The sequence below is a fragment of the Papio anubis genome, chromosome 11, assembly GCF_008728515.1.
Source record: "Papio anubis isolate 15944 chromosome 11, Panubis1.0, whole genome shotgun sequence".
Classification (NCBI taxonomy): domain Eukaryota; kingdom Metazoa; phylum Chordata; class Mammalia; order Primates; family Cercopithecidae; genus Papio; species Papio anubis.
Genome location: NC_044986.1, coordinates 59,273,742 through 59,287,696, shown reverse-complemented (window position 1 = coordinate 59,287,696; position 13,955 = coordinate 59,273,742). Strand labels below are relative to the sequence as shown.

The following is a 13,955-nucleotide window of genomic DNA, read 5'->3' as shown; positions in this document are numbered from 1 at the left end:
ATTTCCAGTGTTACTTTTTTTCACTTCACTCTCCACACTAAAGCCAAAGTGATCAATGTAGACATGGTTCTATCAGTCTCTTGCTTACAGAGTTCCACTGGCTTCCTATTGCCCTGAGTCAAAGCCCTAATTCTATCATGACTTCCAAGGCCTTCCAAGGTTCTCTGTTGACTTCTCTGGAATTATCTAGAAAATACTTTTGGTTTTGGACAGGTGCGGGGGCTCATGCCTGTAATTCCAGCAGTTTGGGAGGCCGAGGCAGGCAGATCACCTGAGGTCAGGAGTTCAGGACCAGTCTGGCCAACATGGCGAAACCCTGTGTCTACTAAAAATACAAAAATTAGCCAGGTGTGATGGTGGGCGCCTGTAATCCCAGTTACTGGGGAAGCTGAGGTGGGAGAATCACTTGAACCCGGGAGGTGGAGGTTGCAGTGAGCTGAGATTGCGCCACTGCACTCCAGCCTGGGTGACAGAGTGAGACTCCATCTCAGAAAAATAAATAAATAAATAAAAAATACTTTTGGTTTTCTGATGTGTCATACTTTCTTGTTCTCTGGCTTTTGACCAGCCTTTACTTGCAGTCTGAAGCACTCTTTTCTCCACTCTTTATTTTTATCTTTAAATGTAATTGTTTCACAAATTTGCATGTCATCCTTGCACAGGGGCCATGCTAATTTGCTCTGTATCATTCCAATTTTTAGTATATATGCTGCTGAAGTGAGCACCTTTTCCCCATTCTTTTTTAATTTTAATTTTTTTTTTTTTTTTTTTTTTTTTTTGGAGGTAGAGCCTAGCTCTGTCACCCAGGTGGGAGTGCAGTGGCGCGATTTCAGCTCACTGCAACCTCCACCTCCTGGGTTCAAACGATTCTCCTGCCTCAGCTTCCTGAGTAACTGGGATTACAGGCGCCTGCCACCACGCCCAGCTAATTTTTGTGTTTTTAGTGGAGACAGGGTTTCACTGTGTTGGCCAGGCTTGTCTCAAACTCCTGACCTCGTGATCTGCCTTCCTCAGTCTCCTAAAGTGCTGGGATTACAAATGTGAGCCACTGTGCCTGGTCCTTTAATTTTAATTTTAATTTAGAAACAGGGGTCTTACTATGTTGACCGAGCTGGTCTTGGACTCCTGGCCTCAAGCGATCCTCTCATCTCAGCCTCCCAAAGTACTGGGATTATAGGCATAAGCCACCACACCCACCATTCCCCACTCTTTACCTGGCTAATTCCATGCAAATTCAAACCTTACCTTGGATGAGATTTCTTTCTGGAAACCTAACCTGTTAATGGATTGAATTATGGTCTCCCAAAATTCACAGGTTAAGTCCTAACTACTAATATGACTATATTTGGAGATGGGGTTTTTAAAGAGATACTTAAGTTTAAGTGAGGTCATAAGGGTGGGGTCCTAATCTGATAGAGGTGATGTAATCGTAAGAAGAGGTAGAGAGGCTAGGCAAGGTGGCTCAATCCTATAATCCCAGCACTCCCGCTTCAGTGGATCACCTGAGGTCAGGAGTTCAAGACCAGCCTGACCAACATGGAAACCCCGTCTCTACTAAAAATACAAAAATTAGCCAGGCGTGGTGGCAGGTGCCTCTAATCCTAGCTACTCAGGAGGCTGAGGCAGGAGAATTGCTTGAACTCAGGAGGCAGCGGTTGTAGAGTGGTGTGATCTCACACCACTGCACTCCAGCCTGGGAGACATAGTAAGACCCTGTCTCAACAACAATAACAACAACAACAAAAAAACTGGTGGAGACACCAGGGGTATGTCTGCACAGATGTAATCACCCTATAAGTTCTTCTTGCCCATAGCAAAGACAAAACTAGTTCACTGAGAATATGCTATTGCAGTGAAGAAAGAGTTTAATCAACATCAGGCTGGCCATGCAGGACATACAGTATTACTCAAACCAGTCTCCCCAAAGGCTCAGAGGTTAGGGTTTTTATGGACAGTTTGGTGGGGGGTAGGGGGTTCTAGGGAAAGGGTGCTGCTGATTGGTTGGGGATGAAATCACAGGTGTGTGGAAAATAGTCTTTATATGCTGAGTCTGCCAGTGGGACCACAGGACCAGTTGAGTCATTAGTCATGAGTCCAGGTGGGGTCAGTATGGAAAACATCTCAGAAAACCAGTCTTAGGTTCTACAATAGTGATGTTATCTATAGGAGCAATTGGGGAAGTCATAAGTCTTGTGACCTTATACCACGTGGTGGTACCTCTGAGCAGTAAGGGATTATAGGAACTACACCTACATTTTAGCAAAATTCATGTCATTCCCTTAATCCTAATCTTGTGGCCTTTCCTTAGTCTTACAAAAGCAGTTTCAGGCCCTGAACAGGGATTGGATTCATTTTAGGGACTATTGTCATCCTTGCTTCAAAGTTAAACTAAATTGCTCCCAAAGAGAGCTTGGTCTGTGCCCAGGAATGACCAGGGATAGCTTGGAGGTCAGAAGCAAGATGAAGTCAGCGTTGTCAGATTTCTCTTACTGTCTTAATTTTGCAAAGGTGGTTTCACAGAGAAGGCCATGTGAGGAGACAGTGAGAAAGCAGCTGTCTGCAAGGCAAAAAGAAAGACCTCAGGAGAAACCAGCCTTGCCAGCACCTGGTCTCCAACTTTCAACCTTTAGAACTGTGAGAAAATAAAGTTTTGTTCTTTAAGCCACCTAGTCTGTGTTATTTTGTTATGGTTGCCTTCACACACTAACACACAATCTTTTGAGGCGGAGTTTCACTCTCGTCACCCAGGCTGGAGTGCAGTGGTGTGATCTTGGCTCACTGTAACCTCCACCTCCCGGGTTCAAGTGATTCTCCTGCCTCAGTCTCCAGAGTAGCTGGGATTACAGGTGAGCGCCACCATGCCCAGCTAATTTTTGTATTTTTAGTAGAGATGGGGTTTCGCCATGTTGGCCAAGCTGGTCTCAAACTTCTGACCTAAGGTGATCCGCCTGCCACAGCCTTCCAGAGTGCTGGGATTACAGGTGTGAGCCACTGCGCCCAGCCCCTAACACATAATCTTTCCTGTCTTCTCATAGTGTGCCTTAGAACTTTTACCACATGATATTGTAGTTATCTGTTTTGTTCTTTATGTCCTCCTTTTAGACTGGAAGCCATCCAAGAGCAGGGATTTGTCTAGCTTCTTCACCACCATAACCGTAGCACTTGCAAAGTAGCTAGCACATTGTAGAGAAAAAAAACAAACTGTTTTTCTCTCTACACATCCGACACAAAACACTTCTGTGAAGAGATGTGTGGGTTTTCCGCCACACACCAAGCAATTCTCCAGCAGATGCCAACTGGGTGTCCTGTAATTCAATTCCATTCTGACACTGTCTACCTGGAGATTGGATCAGATCCCACAGGTTAAGGGTTCAGTCCCAAAAGGCTGTCCTGCTTCAGGCACTAGTCCTAAGTCCCAGGTTTTGTCTTGTGTTTCTGGTTGGCTGATTACAAATTGGGTTCCCACAACCCTCCTTCCCCAGGATTTGGTTTAATAGTTTATATCATAAAGAATATAGGTCTGGGTACAGTGGCTCATGCTTGTAATCCCAGACTTTGAGAGATCAAGGCAGGCGGATCTCTTGAGGCCAGGAATTTGAGATCAGCCCGGCCAACGTGGTAAAACCCTGTCTCTACTAAAAATACAAAAATTAGTTGGGTATGATGGCACGCATATGTAATCCCAGCTACTCAGGAGGCTGAGGCAGGAGAATCGCTTGAACCTGGGAGGCAGAGGTTGCAGTGAACCAAGATAACACCACTGCACTCCAGTCTGGGCAACAGAGTGAGACTCTGTCTCAAAAAAAAAAAAAAAGAAAAAAAAGAAAAAGAAAAAGAAAAAAAGAAAAAATAGATAAAGGATACAGATGAACAGCAAGATGAAAAGATGCATAGGGTATGATATGGGGAGGGATAGAGACACCCTCCTTGTGTAACCACACAAGGGGTTTGTTCACCTTGCACGCTGCCTAGACAGAGCCTATTCATCAAGACAGGGGAATTGCAATAGACAAAGAGTAATTCACGCAGAGCTGGCTGTGCAGAATACCAGAGTTTTATTATTACTCAAATCAATCTCTCTGAGCATTCGGGGATCAGAGTTTTTAAAGACAAGTTGGTGGGTGAGGGGAAGCCAGTGAGCCAAGAGTGCTGATTGGTCAGGGAAGAAATCATACGGAGTCCAAGCTGTCTTCTTGCACTGAGTCAGTTCCCGGGTGGGGGCCACAAGATCAGATAAGCCAGTTTGTCCATCTGGGTGGTGCCGGCTGATCCATCAAGTGCGGGGTCTGCAAAATATCTCAAGCACTGATCTTAGGAGCAGTTTAGGGAGGGTCAGAATCTTGTAGCCTCCAGCTGCATGACTCCTAAACCATAATTTCTAATCTTGTGGCTAATATTAGTCCTGCAAAGAGGCAGCCTAGTCCCTAGGCAAAAAGGTGGTCTGTTTTGGGAAAGTGCTGTTATTGTCTTTGTTTTAAACTATAAACTGAGTTTCTCCCAAAGTTAGTTTAACCTATGCCCAGGAATGAAAAAGGACCTCTTGGAGGGTAGAAGCAAGTTTGAGTCGATTACATTAGATCTCTTTTACTGCCTCAGTCATAGTTTTGCAAAGGCAGTTTCACTATTACTCAGGAAATTCCAAGAGTTTTAGGAACTCTGTCATAGGAACCTGGGACAAAGACCAAATGTATTTCTTATTCCACATACATTATGGGCACTCAATTAATATTTTTGAAAATAATAAATAAATTAGTGAAGTAGCACATGTAAATGTCCTACTATAGTTCTCAGTACATATCAACAGTAAGTGTAACCAGGTTCGATGGCTCACGCCTGTAATCCTAATCCCAGAATTTTGGGAGGCTGAGGCAGGTGGATCACTGAGATCAGGAGTTCAATACAGGACTGGCCAACATGGTGAAACCCTGTCTCTACTAAAAATACAAAAATTATCCAGCCATGGTGGTGGGCACCTGTAATCCCAGCTACTTGGGAGGCCGAGGCAGGAGCATTGCTTGAATCCGGGAGCTGGAGGTTGCAGTGAGCTGAGATCGTGCCATTGCACTCCAGCCTGGGCAACAAGAGCAAAACTCTGTCTCAAAAAACAAAAAAATAAAACAGTAAGTGTGAGATCACTTTTTTTGTTTTTGAGACAGGATCTCACTCCGTTGCCCAGGCTGTAGTGCAGTGGCATGACCACATGCCCAGATGGTTTTTAAGTTTTTTGTAGGGATGAGGTCTTTCTCCTGTTTCTGATTGCTTTTGCCTGTCACCAGCTCCCTCTCTGACCCAGTAAATGTAGTTGCAGCTTGATATCCCTGTGTTGCCCAGGCTGGAGTGCAGTGGCACAATCTTAGCTCACTGCAACCTCTGCCTCCCGGGTTCAAGCGATTCTCCTGCCTCAGCTTCCAGAGTAACTGGAAATATAGGGGCCTGACACCATGCCTGGCTAATTTTTATATTTTTAGTAGAGATGGGGTTTCACCGTATTGTCCAGGCTGGTCTTGAACTCCAGACCTCAAGTGATCCTCCTACCTCGTCCTCCCAAAGTTCTAAGATTACAGGGATAAGCCACCTCGCCTGGTCCCCAACTCCATCTTCCTTCTAACTTGCAAGCTGTCTCTGTTCATTCCTGGGTGTAGGGTGAACTAACTTTAGGAGGAACTTAGTTTATAGTTGTTTATTATTATTATTATTAGTAGTAGTAGTAGTAGTATTGGAGACAGAATTTTGCTCTTGTTGCCCAGGCTGGAATGCAACGGCGTGATCTCAGCTCACTGCAACCTCTGCCTTGTGGGTTCAAGGGATTCTCCTGCCTCAGCCTCCCAAGTAACTGGGATTACAGGCATGCACCACCACACCTGGCAATTTTTTATTTTTAGTAGAGACGGGGTTTCACCATGTTGGCCAGACTGGTCTCGAAATCCTGACCTCAGGTGATCCATCCGCCTCTGTCTCCCAAAGTGCTGGGATTACAGGTGTGAGCCACCACGCCCGGCCAATGATTTATAGTTTAAAACAAAGGCCCTTTCCCAAAACAAACCCTTTACTTGCCTGGGGACTAGATGGCCTTTGGAGGACTAACAAATTAGCCAAAAGATTAAAAATTATGGTTTAGGAGTCATGCAGATGGAGGCTACAAGATTCTGACCCTCCCAAATTGCTCCTGGGAATAACATCACTATTGTAAAGCCTAAAATCAGTGCTTGAGATATTTTGCAGACCCTGCACTTCACGGATCAGCTGTTACCACCCAGATTGATAAACTGACTCATCTGATCTTGTGATCCCCGAACCAGGAACTGACTCAGCGGCAAGAAGACAGCTTCGACTCCCTATGACCTCATCTCCAACCCAACCAATCAGCAGTCCTGGCTCACTGGCTTCCCCCAACTCACCAAAAGTTGTACTTAAAACCTCTGATCCCCAATGCTGGGGGAGACTGATTTGAATAATAATGAAACTCCGGTCTCCCGCAAAGCCAGCTCTGCCTGAATTACTCTTTCTCTATTGCAATTCCCCTGAAAAATTGGCTCTGTCTAGGCAGCAGCCAAGGTGAACCCATTGGGCAGTTACAAGCCACTGCGCCTGGCTAAAAATTATGTTTTGAATAGGTAATACATTTGCATGCTTCAAAAATTCCAAAGGCCAATTTCCCTTGCTGGAGGCATCTTTTGTGGACTTTGAGAGATATACATATCAATCCGTACAGCAAGAAAAGTATAGTGCACACTATTCCCTACCTTTCACTAAACAATGTATCCTGAAAATCTTTCTATATCAGTACAGAAAGACCATAGTCAAACAGAAGTTTTTGCATGTTGTCATTGTCTTATCTTCCTAATCTCCCATTCTTTCCTTAATCCATTCTAATATGGCTTCTGTATCTTCTAATGGAATCACTATTTTCTTTTTTTTTGAGACGGAGTCTTGTTCTGTTGCCAGGCTGGAGTGTAGTGGCGCTATCTTGGCTCACTACAACCTCTGCCTCCCAGATTCAAGTGATTCTTCTGCCTCAGCCTCCTGACTAGCTGGGACAATAGGCGTGCACCACCACGCCCAGCTAATTTTTGTAGTTTAGTAGAGACAGGTTTCACCATGTTGGCCAGGATGGTCTCGATCTCTTAACCTTGTGATCCACTCACCTTGGCCTCCCAAAGTACTGGGATTATAGGCATGAGCCACTGCTCCCAGCTTAGAATCACTATTTTCAAGATCATTAAAGACCTTCCATTGCCAAATCCAGTAGTTGTGTGCCAGTCCTTATCCTATTATACTTCTTGACAGCATTTGATACAGCAAACCCTATCTTCCTCTTAAAACACTTTATTGCCTTGTGGAGAATAATTTTCTGTGAAGAGAATGAAGCACAGGACACAGGGCTTTTCACTGGCACCTGCTCCTTCCAACGACCTACAAGGAATTCTAGACATGAGTTCACAAGGTCATGTAATTCTGTATAATTTGCAAACTATTTTTACCGCAGTCAATCAAGACCACTGTCTCTTTTCACTCTGACCTCCTCTTGATCACATTTCTTTCTGCATTTTGGGATCCAGCTCAGGAGAGTTGAGTTACAAACGTTTAGTTTGGATTTGGTCGTACCAGTGTGGTCATACCAGTATAGAAGGAGTTTCAGGAATATTCCTTCTATCTCTGCACCATCTCACTCAGGGTTGTGACATGAAAGTGCAAGGCTTGAGGTCATATGACAACATCAACATGTCTATGGCATTCCGCTCTGTGAGTACATAAAATTGGGGGCCCCGGCACGGTGGCTCATGACTGTAATCCTAGCACTTTGGGAGGCTGAGACGGATGGATCACTTGAGCCCAGGAGTTCGAGACCAGTCTGGCCAACATGGCAAAATGCTGTCTCTACAAAAGATACAAAAAATTAGGTGTTCATGGTGGGCATGACTGTAGTCCCAGTTACTCAGGAGGCTGAGGCATGAGAATTGCTTAAACCCAGGGGGCAGAGATTGCAGTGAGCTGAGTCATGCCACCGAACTCCAGCCTGTATGACAGAGTAAGACTCTGTCTCAAAGCAAAAAAAAAAAAATGGGGAAAAACAGTGTTTGAAACACGTAGAACCAGAAACTAATCTATAAAAAATTCTTCTAATTTGAACCATATAAACTTGTAAGCAGAGGAATTAGATTATCATTGACAGCGTATCAAATTAGAAATCCTCTTCTGTTAGGAATATACTTGATCATGCAGCGTGTATATCTAAAAATGCGCTGTTTTTAAAAATGGATATCAGACAAAATTTGTCAGAATTCCTGTTTCTAGGGCAGAAACCTGAAGAGTACTACAATGAGTACACACATGTATGAAGTAATGGGTTTTATTTATTTATTTATTTATTATTTATTTGTTTGTTTGAGATGGAGTCACCAAGGCTGGAGTGCAGAGGTACAATCTCAGCTCACTGAAATGTCTGCCTTTTCGGGTTCAAGTGATTCTCCTGTCTCAGCCTCCCGAGTAGCTGGAATTACAGGTGAGTGTCACCACGCCTGGCTAATTTTTTGTATTTTTTGTAGAAATGGCATTTTGTTATGTTGGCCAGACTGGTCTCAAACTCCTGGGCTCAAGTGATCCCCCTGCCTTGGCCTCCCATAATGCTGGGATTACAGGCATGAGCCACCACACCCAGCCTGAAGTCATGGGTTTTATACATTCCAACATATGGGGTTGCATTTTTTTAAATTTATTTTTTATTTATTATTACTTTTTTCTTTAATGTTGTAAATAAAGTTTTGATGCACAAAAGAAATAGCACTTGAAAAAAAATTTTTCTTTTAAATTTTCAGCAGGCAAGTTACTTCCATAGAAGGGTGCACCCTTACAGATGGAGCAATGGTGAGCGCACACTTGGAAAAGGGAGGGGAAGGGGCTCCTTATCCCTGACACACGTGGCCCCTGCTGCTGTGTCATTCCCCTATTGGCTAGTGTTAAGACCACACAGGCTAAACTAATTCTGATTGGCTAATTTAAGGAGAGTGACTAGGGGTGAGGGGTTTGGCGGGAAAAATGGTTATGCAGGGTGGAGAATGAGTCAGGGCGGAGCAGGTAGCAGGTAATCGGAATGAGTCAGGGTGGATAAGGTAATCAGAATGAGTTAGGGTGGAGCAGATGATTGAAATGGGTCAGGGTGGAGCAGGTAATCAAAAAAGTTGCTTTATGAGGAAGTTAAGTTTAAAAGTAGAAGGTAAAGAATTAGACATACTGACATATTGATTCTTTGAAAAGAAACTTAGAACTCATATCTAACATTAATAAAGATGAATTCTCACTATGTTGCCTAGGTTGGTCTTGAACTCCTGGGCTCAAGCAATCCTCCGGCCTTGGCCTCCCAGTGTTGGGATTGCAGGTATGAGCTGCCGTGCCTGGCTGGATTGCATTTTAGTATATTTGTCACACCTTGTTCTTCAAAATCTCCTGGTTCTAGATGAAATGGCACAAAAACTGGCATCAGAGAGTGAAATGGTCTGAAGAATCCAGACACAGAGCTCCTGCACTTCTTCATCAGTAAGTTGATGTATGCAATATATGAGGAATTTGACTGCACAATTTTGTTCTATGCAATGTAGTAGCAATTTGAAACACATTTGAATTACTCTTGTATATGTCTCAGTTTTAGTTTTTTTCGTACTGATGATCATTTCACTATTCAACTATGATGAGGAGAAGGCATCCTTGTGGAAATCATGAAAGAAGACAGATGGAAGCTTTAAAATACTTTAAAGCAATTGTAATATTATTACAACAGAAACTAAAAGCTCTGTTAGTTGCAATCAAGATTAGAAAAAAAAAATTTTTTTGACAGGGTCTCACTCTATCACCCAGGCTCAGGTGCAGTGGTGAAATCGTAGCTCACTGCAGCCTCAAACTCCTGGGCTCAAGTGATCCTCCTGCCTAGTCTTTTGAGTAGCTAGGACTACAGAGCGGTGCTGCCATACATGACTGGGATTAGAAAAATATTCTTGATAGCCAAAAGAGAAAATAAGAATGACTATGATAATCAAGATACCCAAACAGGAGATAGAAAATGGAATAAGGAAGATGAAAGTAATAATAAAGAAAAAACAAATTTTGTATGTCAACAGAACATATGAGAAGGTCAGCAGGCGCTTCAGTTTGGTGAATTCATTGATTTTTTTTTTTTTTTTTTTTTTATGTGTGCTCATCTGAGAAGTCATTGATTTTGATAATTGCTATGATCTTTCATTGTGCGGTCCATTATGATGAGGAATAATTTCATTCAGCACTGAATAATAGAAAAGTTTGCTTTTTCGAATTTTTGATCTATTAATATTTACAGAGGAGCAAACAGAACAGCTCGTGAAAAAACATGTTTCTCAAACAGGTATATATTTAAAATGTTTAAAAATGATCAAACTGGTATGAGAACCTGCTTAGCCTATTCTAAGACTGAAGGTTGCATTTATCATTTTGTTAGTAAACTGTTTTCAATAGGGCAGACATTACAACAGATGGGTTTTGGGGCTAGATAAATATATTAAGAAGTTTCAAAAGTCAAGTACATTCCACAGAGCAATTAGGAGGCCATGTTTACTTAGAATACATGTAAATCAAATAAAAATGCACTAGACTGATTTCTTGAAAAATAAAACAGGAGAAATAATTCTGAATTATTTTGAAATGTTATAAAATGTAGCCGTAGTTATTAAATTTTTAAATAAAAGTTGCTTCAGAGGTCATGGTAAAAAAAAATAGTGTTCTTCAGACAAAGGTACTTTCATAGGGATCATCGAACTAATTTCTGGATTCTATTCTATTTTTGCACTGTGACTTGGAAAAAAAGTTAATATAAAAGAACAAATGTAACATCTCAAAACTTATAAAAGGTTAACAATATGTACAAAATGAAATAGTTACTGTTACTTTCTTTGAGACAAGGTCTCACTCTGTCACTCAGGCTGGAGTGCAGTGGTGCAATCTCAGCTCACTGCAACCTCCACCTCTCAGGTTCAAGCAATTCTCCTGCCTCAGCCTCCAGAGTAGCTGGAATTACAGGTGCCCTCCACCATGCCCAACTAAGTTTTGTATTTTCAGTAGAGACAGGGTTTCACCATGTTGGCCAGGCTGGTGTTGAACTCCTGACCTCAAGTGATCTGCCTGCCTTGGCTTTCCAAAATGCTGGGATTATAGTTGTGAGCCACCGCACCCTGCCTATTCTACATTATTAATAGAAGCACTCATGAGCCATTTTTAACTTTGGTTAATTAAAATCTATTTATTTGCAAGTTTATTTGACAATTGCAAGCTTCCACTGAACAGCATTCATGATCTGTTGTACTATTATGCAACTGTTAGGAAAGGTGAAGATAAGGAGCTGGAGTCAGCTCGGTGGCTCATGCCTGTAATCCCAGCACTTTGGGAGGCTGCGGCAGGTGGATCATTTGAGGTAAGGAGATCAGCCTGGCCGACATGGTGAAACCTTGTCTTTACTACAAATACAAAAATTAGCCGGGCGTGGTGGCGGGCACCTATAATCCCAGCTACTCAGGAGGCTAAGGCAGGAGAATTGCTAGAACCCAGGAGGCAGAGGTTGCAGTGAGCCAAGATTGCACCATTTCACTTCAGCCTGGGTGACAGAGCAAGACTCCGTCTCAAAAAAAAAAAAAAAAAAAAAAATTAATTATGAGGAATTAACAGCATTTTGGTGGAGAAAAAGCTGCCCTGAGAATGACTAAAGTTGTTGGTGACTTCTACATTTCACAACAGTTATATTTTCCCTCTTGAGTTCTTTATACATGGAATATTTATTTCATTTTATGTTGCAATACTATCCTGACACTCAACATATGTGGAATATCTTAAATAAACATGCCAACTTGGATTTTTGTGTAAGAAGTCTAAGTGTAAGGAGATTGTCTGCCATAGATGTTCTATTTTTTTTTTTTTTTTTTGAAACGGAGTCTCACTCTGTCGCCCAGGCTGGAGTGCAGTGGCCAGATCTCAGCTCACTGCAAGCTCCGCCTCCTGGGTTCACGCCATTCTCCTGCCTCAGCCTCCCAAGTAGCTGGGACTACAGGCGCCCACCACCTCGCCCGGCTAATTTTTTGTATTTTTTAGTGGAGACGGGGTTTCACCGTGTTAGCCAGCATGGTCTCGATCTCCTGACCTCGTGATCCGCCCATCTCGGCCTCCCAAAGTGCTGGGATTACAGGCTTGAGCCACCGCGCCCGGCCAAGATGTTCTAAGCTTTGCAAGATGAATACAATGTTTTAAAGATTCTAAAACATTTTTCAGGCCAGTCGCAGTGGCTCATGCCTGTAATCCCAGCACTTTGGGTGGTGGGTGCATCACAAGGTCAGAAGTTCCAGACCAGCCCAGCCAATATAGTAAAACCCCGCCTCTACTAAAAAAACAAAAATTAGCCAGGCATGGTGGTGGGCGCCTGTAATCCCAGCTACTCTGAAGGCTGAGTCAGGAGAATACCTTGAACCCAGGAGACAGAGGTTGCAGTGAGCCGAGATCACGTCACTGCACTCCAGCCTGGGTGACAGAGTAAGACTCCCTCTCAAAAAACAAAAAAACAAAACCAAAACGAAACAAAGAAACCAAAAAACAGTTTTCGAAGACTCAGAAGAGAAAAGCTAACACAACCTGATGCAAATAGTTTATTTAAAATGTTAATGGGCTGGGTGCAGTGGCTCACGCCTGTAATCCCAGTGCTTTGGAAGGCTGAGGCAGGCAGATTGCTTGAGGCCAAGGGTTTGAGACCGGCCTGAGCAACATGGTGAAACCTTGTCTCTACAAAAAATATAAAAATTAGCCATGCATAGTAACACATACCTGTAGTCCCAGCTACTTGGGAGACTGAGATGGGACTTGAGCCCAGGAGGCAGAGGTCGCAGTGAGCAGAGAACTTGCCATAGAACTCCAACCTGAGCAACAGGGTGAGACTCGGTCTCAACAAATAAATAAAATAAAATAAAATAAAACAAAATAAAACAAAACAAAACAAAACAAAATAAAATAAAATAAAATGTTTATGAAACTAGAATGTGCACTTTTAACTGCCATTTGGAAAATGTTTTGCAATATTTTAATAAAATAAGTGAGAAATTACAGGCTTCTGATTTGGACTTATATAAAGGATATTTTCTTATATCATTTAAAGTTAACATAAGCTAATATTAATGATATAGAAAAAGTTCAGAATAAAAGATAAATGGGAAACAAAAGTGATAGAAAATTTTTTCTGATATTGAGAAGCAAATCATAAAAAATTTGCAGATTAAACCAAAAGCAGTAGCACATTAAGAGGAAGAAAAATATTTTTTAATAGACGTAATGAATAAACTCATGGATTTTTTTGAAAATCTCACTAATAGAGGCAAATAAACACATTGGAAAAAGATTTAAATTTCTTGCTAATTTACAGGGAAAACTGACTTTGATGAAGCTAACGTAACATCTAATATGACACAGTACAAGGACATCAATGACAATTGGTTAGTGAGTGTTGTAAATTCAAAAAGCATTTAAGACAGCTACTGCAAAAGATAACTTAAAATGCTCAAATAACTTACAGATTATAAAATAAACTTGATAGATGTTTTCCAAACTTGACATCATTCCTAAAAATATACATGACACTACAAATGATGACTTGTGAAGCTGAAAGAAACTTGTAAATTATGCATAATTATTATTATTATTATTATTATTATTATTTTGAGATGCAGCCTCCTCTGTTGCCCAGGCTGGAGTGCAGTGGCACGATCTCGGCTCACTGCAACCTCCACCTCCTGGGTTCAAGTGATTCTCCTGCCTCAGCCTCCCAAGTAGCTGGGACTACAGGCATCCGCCACCATGCCCAGCTACTTTTTTGTATTTTTAGTAGAGATGGGATTTCACCGTGTTGGTCAGGATGGTCTCGATCTCCTGACCTCATGATCCACTCTCCTCGGCCTCCC

At 42.3% G+C, this 13,955-nt stretch overlaps 1 non-coding gene across 1 annotated transcript; it reads right to left on the bottom strand.

The window, feature by feature from the left end:
* Positions 1 to 617: 617 nt before the first annotated feature.
* On the bottom strand, positions 618 to 725 carry LOC116269662. The gene has a single exon (XR_004177269.1). It is a non-coding gene; the product is annotated as a U6 spliceosomal RNA (small nuclear RNA).
* Between the last annotated feature and the right edge of the window lie 13,230 nt (positions 726 to 13,955).